This window comes from Eurosta solidaginis, unplaced genomic scaffold (genome assembly GCF_040869045.1).
Source record: "Eurosta solidaginis isolate ZX-2024a unplaced genomic scaffold, ASM4086904v1 ctg00001131.1, whole genome shotgun sequence".
In the NCBI taxonomy this organism is placed as follows: Eukaryota; Metazoa; Arthropoda; class Insecta; order Diptera; family Tephritidae; genus Eurosta; species Eurosta solidaginis.
In genome coordinates this window covers 347,885-356,065 of record NW_027136954.1, presented here as the reverse complement: position 1 = coordinate 356,065, position 8,181 = coordinate 347,885, and the positions used below count along the sequence as shown (strand labels likewise).

Genomic DNA, 8,181 nt, shown 5'->3' with positions numbered 1-8,181 from the left:
TGCTTTGATTTTTCCCTGTTCACCCAGAAGCATATCAAATTCTTCTAATGTATCTGTTTCAAAAAATGTGAGATTTTGCTCTAATAATGTTATTATTTTTTTTGATTTAGTTATTGAGTAACCATGAAGGGTTTTTACTTTTACTGGCTTGATTAATATAGGCTTACCGATTTTGCATATTTCACTTATATAATTATTTGTTGCTCCGGTGTCGATCAGGATGTTGATAAGTTTGCTTGTATCCCTGCAGTGGCATTGTAGACACGGCAAATCGTTCATACGCCTAAAAAAACACTGCCTGTTTCATATTCGTCGTCTTCCGGTGCAAGTGATTGTAATTCTTCGTCGCGTGTTTGGTTAGCACGTTGTACCTTCTGTTGTGCGTTGAAATAGCAAGATGACGGATTTCGTTCTCTTTTTTGAGGATCTCCACGAAATTGATTATTTGGAGGTAGTCCTTGCATTTTATGAGGTAGAGCCGAGTAAAGGTCCCACAAACCCCTACGAATAAGTACACAATATTTATGTGTTACGAACACACGCACACACGGTTGGAGATATTAGGCGGGCAGCAGCTTTCCGTCGCAAGATGGCGAGGGGGCGGAGCGGCGGCTAACGGTAGTTGGAGTAGAGGAGGTTCGGTAGGGCGGTTGAACGATCGGGTAACGGACGGACTGGTACGGCGGTACAGAAGCAGCGGCGGAATAGAAGCAGCGGCTTAACGGCGGTAGAATGGCAAGCGGCCAGTGGCTGGTGTAGCAGCGGCGTGACGGATGAAGCAGCTTAACGGCGGTAGGACGGCGAACGACCAACGGTCCTCGTAGCAGCGGCGGGACGGATGCAGCGGCTTAACGGCGGCAGGATGGCAGACGGCGAACGGTCGTCGTAGCAGCGGCGTGACGGATGCAGCGGCTTAACGGCGGTAGGATGGCTAACGCCCAACGGTCTTCATAGCAGCGGCGGCTGAATGGCGATAGGACGGCGAACGGCTAGTGGTTGGTCTGGCAGCGACGGCCCCGGCAAGGCGGGATGGGCACGGCGGTAGTATGGCGGACGGCCAACGGTCGGCGTAGCACCCGCGGGATGGAGGCAGCGGCGGTGGGCTACGGAGCGTGTACCAGGGCCGTGGTGAGAGGGGAAGTATGCTGGCGATGGGGTTTACGTGGACAGCGGCGGCTCGTTCCGGGCGGGGTCGGTTGACGGTGTCGGCGGTATCGGCAGTCTTCGGCAGAATCGATAGTAGGTCGGTCGGTCGGTCACCTAGGGAAGAGACTGCGAGGACTCGTTAGTGCTGGTTACACCGCTGGACACCCCCGCCTCCCTACTTGCACGCTAATAGAAGTTACGTAAGAGGGGCGGGGCTGTACCAGCCAATACACCGAGGATCGATTCGTGCGCGGAGGGGAAGTGCACCCTAACGGCACAGCGGTAGCCCCCTATGCGCACGCATCGGCTCACGGCCGAAACCAGAGCTGAGGGGGAGGGGGGTATAGTCATTAAGGCGTAGGGCCACTCAACACCCAGGGGGGGCGACGGGTGGCAATAGCACAAAGGCATCCGCCCTGCTCGTCCTTACTTGGGTGAAGGGTGACCCGTGCCATGACGGTGCCCCTTCCACTCAACTAGCCGAAGCCAGAGTTGAGGGGGAGGGGTTATATAGTCATTAAGGCGTCGGGCCGCTCAACACCCAGGGGGGAGACGGGTGGCAATACCACACAAAGGCATCCGCCCCACTCGTCCTTACCTGGATGAAGGGTGACCCACGCCATGACAGCGCCCCTTCGCCTCAGCTGGCCGAAGCCAGAGCTGAGGGGAGGGGTGACATAGTCATCAAGGCGTCGGGCTGCTCAACAACTAGGGGGGCGACGGGTGGCAATAGCACAAAGGCATCCGCCCCGCTCATCCTTACCTGGGTGAAGGGTGACCAGCGCCTCTTCCACTCAGCTAGCTAGCAGGAGGGAAAAGTATGTCTTTAAAAAGACATCCACTCCCGCTGGCTCACCTGCGAGGACTGAATTGCAAAAATGCAAATTCGATGTTTATATGGGTGGTACCGCAAACTGGTTGAGAAGTCAACACACCATTATTGTGGTTTTCATTGGTTTGCTATCAGTGGTTGTTGACTATGCTATAAAAGAATAAGTATAAGTGGTTGTTGCCTATGCTATAGAAAAATAAGTACAGGGAGGTTCAGGTTTAAGTGAATAAGGAAATACAGGGGGTTGCGTTATTGTAACGCTACGTTACAGTCCCCCTCCCACTTCGGTTGACGGAAAGCTGCGGAGGGGAAAGATGGATCTCCAGGCATGGCCTATGTCTTATGCCGGTGTGCATGTGGGCGAAGCACTTTATTAATTTTTTTTTTCTCAAAAATATACAGAGTCATTCCACTTATATATAACAGAGTTTATGTTTTTATTTCATTTGTATAACGTAAGAATAATTACATTTCATTGTTCTTAAAACTAACAGAGTATATTTCATATAATTCATTATAATACATAATATTCTTCTTCTTCGTTTCCATATTCCTCGGGTTGTGATTTCATCATGGCTATCAGGTATTCGGTGAAATGTGGGCCGAAAAAAATAGGCCCTTTCCTGTTTTTGTTCGGTTGGCTGGCCACTGGTACTGCTCCCTCCGTGTGTACCCGCTCTGACGTTGTTTTATTTCGCCGAAGTTTATGCCTGCTGCAGATGGTTTTGTACCCTCTTTTGTGACCATGTTTATTGCAAGTGCCATTTGTGGAATCTCCTAATCCCATGTGTGGTGGTCGCTCAGGAACGGTGCTAACGCTTTTCCGCCGAACTGCTTCCGATTGCCGGTGAGGAAGGTTTTCGGCAAACCAAGTAAGTATATGACTTTTTCTTGTAGCGCTTTGAGCACGCTTGCCGTTTTTGCTTGGCGCACCGGGATTAACTCCACCCACTTGTAGAATTTGTAGATCATGGCGAGGAGGTAATTGCTTCTTTGCTTTGAACGTTGCAGTCGTGGCACGAATTCGGCGGTTACTATTTCCCGTGGCTGCGGATATTGCATGGTTGCCAATAATCTCACCGGGCTCTTCCCGGTCGCTTTTTATTGTGTAAAATATGTCTGGTTTTTGTGTAGGTGTGTCGGTGTTTTGTAACGGGCGGCAGGAGAGCGCATTGAATATCGCGTTCGGCGCTCTTTTTCGGTACTCTTTATTGAGGTTGTATTTTTGTATAGCCGGGTAACGGGGGTAGAAGCTTTGTTTCAGCGGTCGGTTATGTTTACGGATGGTCGAATGTTCGGCTGCGGTAATTGGGCTAACGATTTTACTCAATCGCTTTTGGTGGTGCGCTGAAAAGTTTTCCTGCTCCGAATTTTGGCCATTGTTCACGTGTTCCCGACTGGTCATTGCACATAGTGTGTCTAACTCGGCTGATCTTCTGGTCAACGTGACTGCTAACGGTTGGCCATCTAGCGTGAGGGTGATTCCCCTTTCCCGTAAAAAGTCCATTCCTAAGATCATCCGTTCTGCCAGGTTCGGGATGACGGACATCATTGTGTTAGTCGTTCGTCCTTGGTACGTAATCCTTGCTGGGTAGGAATTCGAACTATAGACACACGTCTGGTCTGCCATTTGGACGCTCCGCCTGTTAAGATGTGGTTTGATGTTCTTCCTCTCCAGGTGGTTTCGTATTGACTCATCGACGTATGAGAGGGTGGCGCCGGTGTCCACTAGCGCGCGCACGCTCATGCCCTCGATGGTTATCGGTATATAGAAACGGTCATCTACTTTCATTTCGGCAGCGGGATCGCAGGCTGGTGGTTCAATAAGCTTCTGTGGCCGCACAAATAATGATTGGTGGCTTCCTCTCACTTAACTTGACGGCATCGTAGATGGAGAGGATGTTGTCTTGTCCACACCTGGAGCAGAACATTCTCCACCGGCCCCTGCATTGGAAGCGGCGGTGTCCGCGTTCCTTGCAGCGCCAGCAGCACTCATTGCTATCGTACTCCTTTTGAAGATGATACAGGCTGTGGATCGCCTCTTTGTTCTGTTTCGCTTCTTCGCTTTTTAGCAGCTCATATTCCTCCGTTATTTCCAGGAGTTCATCGATCGTCTTAAACTTGCTGCGCTTTACGAAGAGGCGGTATTTAACGCGTAGGCCATCATATATCCGCTCGAGGTGTTTTTCTCCGCACATTGTGGGATGCTGACGGATCAGCGTTTCCAATGCGAGGATATAGTCCTTGGCATTTTCTCGGCCTTGTTGCCTGCGTTTTCGGATGGCCTCTTCTAAATGTTGAAGATGACGCTTAGGCAGAAAAAAAAATTTCACCTCCCTTCGAAAATCGCTCCAGTGGTTGATTTGTTGCTTACGGATGCGGTACAATTGGAGTGCTTTGCCACGCAGCAGTTCCGGCAGCGTTAGGAGGAGCCGGTCGACGGGGAGGCGGTAACATTCGGTGAGCTCCCCTATTCTCTCCAGAAATTCGTGCAGCGACTCCTCTCCCCAAAAATGCAGATCCCAGTGGCGGACGGTATTCATTAGCTCATTGGTGCTCATTTCGTCTCGTTTCGGTTGAGCGTGTTCTCTGTCATGCGCATGCGAGAGGGAATTTCGTACCTGGATTGCGGTTACTGACTTGGTTGGTTGTGTTGGGGTGATGTTTAGTGTCGGTGTTGGTAGTTTAACTGGTTTCCCTTCGTCCTCTTCTACTTCCTTCTCCAACTCCTTCAGTAGGTCTTCGCTTGATTTCCTCGTGCGTTTTGCTTGCACGTACGTGCTCAGTGCGCGGCGTAGATCGGCTACGGTTTAGCCTTCCACGGGAATGCTATGCCTCTTACACTCCTCCAACAGCCTCTCCCTTTTCAGTAAGAAGTTCCAATTGAGTGAGTCGGTATTCAGCGTCGTAACTTCGGGGGCCGGTGTGTTTGTTGTTTCTGATGGTGTGTTCGTCGAACCCGCCCCGGCAGTGTTGGTGGTTGTTGTATTTGTTTTTTCACGGTCATCTTTGGAGCAGGATCCCTGCTCGGGCGCCATTTATGAGCTGGGTTTTGTCTAAGGCTGGGGTAACGCTCAGTCAATCCAGAGTCGAGTAAAGGTCCCACAAACCCCTACTGAATAAATACACGATATTTATGTGTTACGAACACACGCACACACGGCTGGAGATATTAGGCGGGCAACAGCTTTCCGTCCAAGATGGGGAGGGGTGACATAGTCATCAAGGCGTCGGGCTGCTCAACACCTAGGGGGGCGACGGGTGGCAATAGCACAAAGGCAGCCGCCCCGCTCATCCTTACCTGGGTGAAGGGTGACCCGCCCCATGACAGCGCCCCTTCCACTCAGCTAGCTAGCAGGAGGGAAAAGTATGTCTTTTAAAAGACATCCACTCCCGCTGGCTCACCTGCGAGGACTGAATTACAAAAATGCAAATTCGATGTTTATATGGGTGGTGCTGCAAACTGGTTGAGAACTCAACACACCATTATTGTGGTTTTTATTGGTTTGCTATCAGTGGTTGTTGACTATGCTATAAAAGAATAAGTACAAGTGGTTGTTGGCTATGCTATAGAAAAAAAGTACAGGGAGGTTCAGGTTTAAGTGAATAAGGATATACAGGGTTTACGTTATTGTAACGCTACGTTACAATTTGACAATTTGACGGTCATAGCTGTTTTGTTGTGGTGGCCTCTTGTATCGATTTGATGGATCTACATCCATTGGTTGGTGATGTTGCCTTGGCGCAGTTTGATTATATTGTATCTGTATCTTTGTGGTTCCTCGTGATACCTTCTGCTTGTGTTTTGATACTGCCATGTATTATATTGTCAGTGCTGATTATATCGCAGAACGTCGAATTGTGAGTTCACATTATCGTGGTGTATCGTACTTGCGATTGCATAAGCAGTTTCTAAATTCTTTTGATTGTGGCTATAGAGGGTGCCGCTGGTATATTTCAGGCCAAGAATGAATGTTCTTACAGATTCCTGGTTTACATACTCCTTCATGGCTGGGGGATTCCCTGAGCTATCCATTTCGATTTGAGTGAGCGCAAGGTTAAGCGATTAACTTCGCTATGGAACTCCGCCAGGGTTCTTTTCCCCTGCCTTATTCTCTTCATTTCTTCGAGTAACACATACAGAGGTCTCTGGTCCGCATAAGTGTAATCGAGACGATTTATTATAGAATAAAAATTGAATTTGGTGTCGTTGTTTTTAAAATATCGGCCGCATCTCCTTGAATTTTCGAATGTACAATCGAGAGTGCCGTGTAATACGTGGGTGTAGTAGCGTAATTCTTGATGTTTTCCATGTGTGTCCAGGCATGTTTTCTCCACGATCTATAATTGTTCGTGTCGCCTGTGAATGTTGGCAGCATTTTAAAAATTTCTAAGTTAATTTGCGACGCATCAGTGATGTTGGGTGCACAGTCTTGGTATTGATCTGTGACTGTGACTGTTCCATTGGTTTCAAGAGAATTCATCCTCTCTTGGGTTTCATTCAGGGTTGTGGTCAAGGCCGATATATGTGCCCTCGGGTTTGTTATCTCCTGTGCGGTCATTTCGTAGTCGATGTTCAGCGATGTACGTGATGAGTCAAAAAACTTTTGCCGTTTTCTTCGTAACTCCAGTGTGTTGTCGGTTGGTTTGGGGATTCACTCTTTGTCTCACTTATAGCGCTGCTTGGATGGATTATCTATGTTTCAAGACTTATCCGTATTATTCCAATTTTTTAGGAATCTAGTTTTTTTCCTTCTTTACGAACGGGGCATTTTTTATTTTTTGTCCTGTAATGCAGGATATGGCTTGTTCAGAAAAGAATGGACGAGCCCCCAGTTAATATCGTTTATACGATATGAGTAAAAAAAATATAATTTTCACTATGCCGAAGTGCGTGCTCTTTATTGATATACTTTAGACTGATTGTTTACGTGAATCTTAGTTATATTTATACTACTGAAATACGTCGTTACTTATCGCAGGGAATTATCCCCTTGTTAATTGTTTAATGCTTACCTACGTCTGTAGATAGCTATTTGGGTTCACTATTGTTTGTTTTATAGATAAAGTTCTTAAAACTGTTTAATAGTTTAGTGTAGTGTTATCTTATGGCTATTGTTACTTATGAGACAAACAACTGATATGCTATTGCTTGTAGATATGTTAAAACAAAGAGTGTTTTATTGCTTACAGAAATCTTTGTTTACAAACAATAATTATGTGTGTGTAGTATGTATGTATAATTGCTTACAGATATTTTTGTTTACAAACAATAATTATGTGTGTGTAGTATGTATGTATGTATGTGTAATTGCTTACAGATATTTTTGTTTAAAAACAATAATTATGTGGGTGTAGTATATATGTATGTATGTATAATTATACTAACGGCGTTAACTCTCGCCGGCAGACTTAGCACGTCGCTGCTGCTGTTGTTGTTGTTGTTGTAGCAATGCTCGCTCCACCTAATAGCCGCGACCGATCACAAATTGTCATCAATATCCTCTAACGGGAGTCCAAGGAAACTTGCCGTTTCAACAGGGGTGGACCATAAGGAAAGGGGTGTTAGTGGCGTTGGTTCCACATTACAATTAAAGAGATGGTTGGTGTCATGTGGGGACACATTGCAAGCAGGGCATACATTTTGTATGTCGGGGTTGATTCTGGATAGGTAAGAGTTTAACCTGTTACAGTATCCAGAACGAAGTTGAGCAAGAGTGACACGCGTTTCCCTGGGGAGTATGCGTTCCTCTTCTGCGAGTTCTGGATATTTTTCTTCAAGAACTGGATTCACCGGGCAATTCCCGACATAAAGGTCCGACGCCTGTCTATGGAGTTCACGAAGGACCTGCTTGTGTTTTTCCGCTTCATACGGCTGGGTTCTCAGGTGCCGTATTTCCTCAAAATGCTCACGGAGATGACTCCTTAGGCCCCTAGGCGGTGCTGGTTCGTCAATCAGATGTCTGTTGGGATGCCCAGGTTTCTGGGTATTCAACAGAAACTGTTTGGTCAGCATCTCATTTCTCTCCCTGATGGGGAGTATTCTCGCCTCATTATGCAGATGGTGTTCTGGGGACATAAGAAGACAGCCCGTGGCGATTCTGAGAGTAGTATTTTGGCAGGCCTGTAGTTTCTTCCAGTGGGTGGTTTTTAGGCTTGGCGACCATATGGGTGACGCGCAGCACGTAATCGGCTGGCTAATT

At 47.5% G+C, this 8,181-nt stretch overlaps 1 pseudogene; it reads right to left on the bottom strand.

Annotated features, from left to right (window-relative positions):
* Positions 1 to 275: 275 nt before the first annotated feature.
* Positions 276 to 5,987, bottom strand: LOC137235849 (uncharacterized; annotated as a pseudogene).
* Positions 5,988 to 8,181: the final 2,194 nt, after the last annotated feature.